Genomic DNA, 4,178 nt, shown 5'->3' with positions numbered 1-4,178 from the left:
GGTGTATGGTTAGAATATTCTTTAGATATCTGTTAGCCCCACTTGATGTATGGTGTTATCTGTTCATCTTATGTTTCTGTTTATTTTTGTCAAGATGACCTGTCTGGTGGAGAATGCTGGGTATTGAAATCAACTACTAACTATGGACTATATTCATGCATGTCTTTTAAAGAGGAGTGGATATTTTATGAAATTTTGTGTCCTAGAATTTGGTGTATACAGGTTTAAGGTAACAATGTTTTCTTGGTTAACTGTTCCTTTGATTAGAATGAGGTATCACCTTTTATCTCATTAATTAATTTTAATTCAAAGGTTTTTGTCAGATATTTGGATTCATCTTTCTTCATAATTCCATTTGATTAAAGTACTTTTGTCTATCCTTTGTAGGCAGCATAAAGATGTTTTTTGTTTCTTGACCCATTCATACATGTTTTGTGTTTTTTTTTTTGAATGAGGAATTGAAGTCATTCATGCTTAAATTATTGTTATTGAAATATGTTGGTTAGTTGTGGCCATCTTGCTGTTACTTCTTGGTATGGCATTTTCAGTGGTACTTAATTTTTTAATACTTGTGGCTTCATATTTTCCCACAGTTGCTCTGCTTTGCTCGTTCCTATCCTCATCCAAAAATAATTCTTCCTGTATCATGTTAGATTTAGTTTGTTGATTATAAAAACTTTTAGGCTATGCTGTAAAAAAAAAAAATTCATCTTCCTTTAATCATAGCAGTAGTATTGCTGTGTAAATTATTTTAGATTGGCTGTCACTTAAGACTTGGGATGTATTACCGTAATCTCATCTGGCTTTGGAAGCTCACCCTGAGAAATCAACTATTCCTATTCCACTGCTTTCCTGAAATCAGGGAAGCTCACTTTTCCATTTGATGGGTTTTCTTCATTCATGACTTGCAGTTTTTCTCTTAAAGTGTTGTCCACTTTTCCTTTTTTTTTTTTTTTTTTTTTTTTGTATACTTAGTTTTTTTTTTTCTTTTACTATAACATGCATGGACATTTTTGGTTTTGTTCTTGTTATTTTTGGTTTTGATTATTTTTTGATTGTAGAGATGTATGTTTGAGTAAGTTTGTTCTACAATTATATTGAAGGTTTTGTATTTGTGATTGACATGTGATTGTTCTCCCTCACTTGTGCCTGTGATTTGAAGGTTCTGTTTCTTTCATAGTGTCCCATATGCACAGTACTTTCTAGGCATGTACTCTACCCACTACATTCCCAGCTCCGTAGCCCAAATTAGGCTTATAATACAATTAACTTCTGTGTAGTCTGTAAGAAAGTTTAATTCCCTACTGTGTTTGCAAGAGGTGATATTTTCTTATTTTTGGCAAAATAGTTGTTAATTTCTAGAAACCCTGAAGCTACTGTCAAGTCAGCATGGAGACCACAAGCAATGCTTGAGAAAAAAGCAAGGATCTGGGGAGAATCCAAAGTGTTTTTCTACTTCCTTTAAATGAGATATTATTATTCTTGCTTCTGTTTTGTTCACAAGGACTGTGATCAATTAATCTACACAGAAAGATATGGCTTGGGGAGAATAGCACACATGGGAAAGCTGTTCCTGCAACACTGTTCTCCTGGAATTAGGGAAGTTCACTTTTCCATTTGATGCTGCCACTTTGTAACAACCTCAAGGTCAGAACTGCCTGCTCCGCTCCACACGTGATAATTATGTGTCTAGAGGGAGATGAGCTGATTAGATTTCTTCCTTATAAGTACTTCTTTGGGCCTCACTGTACATGAATGTTTGTCAAACGCCCTGGTGAGTGTTTCTTTTCCTTCTTTCTCTCTTTCTTTTTTTTTTCTTTCTTTCTTTTTTTTTTTTACTCATAGTGAGAGCCATAGGTATCTGGTAGAGAGGAGCAGGGTTTTATGTAATAAATGTTTAGAGAATTCTCTGATTAGAATATTACTTTTGGGCTGTACTATATAAAAGCACACAACAGATGCTGGTAAGCATAAATATACCAGGGTAGAAATTAATAAAAGAGCATAGGTTTCACTTAATGTGATCTTTGATTATAATATATCTGATAGTATAAGAGGGACCATCAGAAAGAGGATGTGGCCTAGCAGAAGAGTGGATACAGAGAACAGAAAAGCTATTAGGGTGACAATAAACATCCAGGAGTATTATTTATTGAATAAAAATGCCATGAAACTCATCATTCCTTTACATTAATGTACATTTGTGTCTGTGTTTGTGTATGTATCTCTGTGTGTGTGTGTGAGTGTGTGTGTGTGTGTGTGTGTGTGTTTGTACACATTAGTTGCAATATTTTAAAAACCAGGCCTGCATGGGATTCCTCTGAATGTGTTCTCTAATAATTCTAAGAGTATGGTTCCACCTATGAATTGTCAACTGTGTGAGTTCTCTATTCCTGTCACAAAACACCTTAAATAGTTCAGAGAATTAAAAATAAAGAACACACATATAATGTTTGCAGAAGTACATTTATAATATTAAGCAATTTAAATTGTATTTTGTATCTTCTCATTTACTACTTTTTTCAAGTTGATTTCCAGTATACATTTATATGCATAAATATGAAATTTATGATAAGAATATACAAATAACATTAACTAATTTAGTGTTTATCAGCAATTCTCTAGTTTGCATATACCTAGAAATTCTTAGGAAAGTTTCAATTCATGCTCTAGTAAAACATAAGATATTCTTAATGTCATATAGGTTTTATCTTTTTTATATGGATATGCTTAATATATTGTAATGATTTTTAGTAAAGTATATTTTATGGGTACTTTAAGACATTTGGAAATCTCACCTCACTTATTAAGTGCTTATAAAGTTATCCTTACAAAAATGTAACATGGATAATTTTCAGTATGGGTTTTAGTGTTTTAATTTAAATGAATTCATTTTTTAATTTCAATGTTTCTAAATTGAATCTTCTTATACTGATGTAGGATTGAGTAAGCTTTTAATTAGCAGTGAGCAAAAATATTTGCCATTATTGAGTAGTATAGACTTATTTTTGAAATCAAAATCCCCACGGTTTCCTCTAATAGTTACAAAATAGCTACTTGCTAAAATACAATTTTTTACACACAGACACACACGCACGTGCATGCACATGCACACACACATGCAAAAACAAGTACATTTAAGTTTGTGTGATGAGTATAATATATCCTTGTCTATTTTTCTAGAATGCTGATTATGTATATAGTGGTTTAAAATAGACAATGAAACAGGTGTGCTGGCACACACCTATGATACTCGCACTTTCAAGGTTAAAGCAGGAGAGCTGTGAGTTTTATTGAAGACAGTCTGAACTATATGTTGAGACCTCCTCTCTCTCTCTCTCTCTCTCTCTCTCTCTCTCTCTCTCTCTCTCTCTCTCTCTCTCTTTCTCTCTCTCTTTCCCTCCCTCCCTCTCTCTCTCTCCCCCATACATGCACACACACACGCACACACAAATAAAACAAAATTAAAGTGGAAAGCTGATAATGTAGAAGTGTGAAATTATTATCAATAAAATGGAATAAAATGATGGCAGTAACCATCAATAATTCCCTGTCCAAAGAGTATCAAGACCATAAAAACCAATTGTTAGAAACATGAGTTTATGTTTGCAAGAATTACAAAATTTTTTGTTTGCTTTGAGTAATTTACTTCAAAAGTCTGCACTAGTGCACTAGGCAGAACCATTGTGGATCTGATCAAGTCACCCTGAAAAGAGGACTTACTTCATTTTCCTTAAAGTTCATTTTATTTCACATAGTTAATATAACTCTGAGTTTTTCTCAAGATATACATGTATTCATGTTAGCAGCTCCAGAACACACTGTTGATCTATTTTTAGTCTTGTAATATTGTAATACAAATCTCTCTCTCTCTCTCTCTCTCTCTCTCTCTCTCTCTCTCTCTCTCTCTCTCTCTCTCTCTCTCTCTCTCTCTCTCTCTCTCTCTCTCTCTCTCTCTCTCTCTCTCTGTCTCTCGCTGTCCCTCCCTGCCTCCCTCCCTCTCCTGACTCCTCTCTGTTTTCTCTGTGTCTCTGACTTTCTCCTCCCCCTCCCTCTCTCTCTCTTACACACATACACACACACACACACACACACACACACACACACACACACTTTTATCAAACCTCTTCATATCTTTCCAAACTCATGGAACTGTTGATGAAGTTCTGGGTATGGTT

This window comes from Acomys russatus, chromosome 10, assembly GCF_903995435.1.
Source record: "Acomys russatus chromosome 10, mAcoRus1.1, whole genome shotgun sequence".
NCBI lineage: Eukaryota > Metazoa > Chordata > Mammalia > Rodentia > Muridae > Acomys > Acomys russatus.
The sequence above is the reverse complement of the archived record's forward strand: the minus strand, read 5'-3'. Positions refer to the sequence as shown.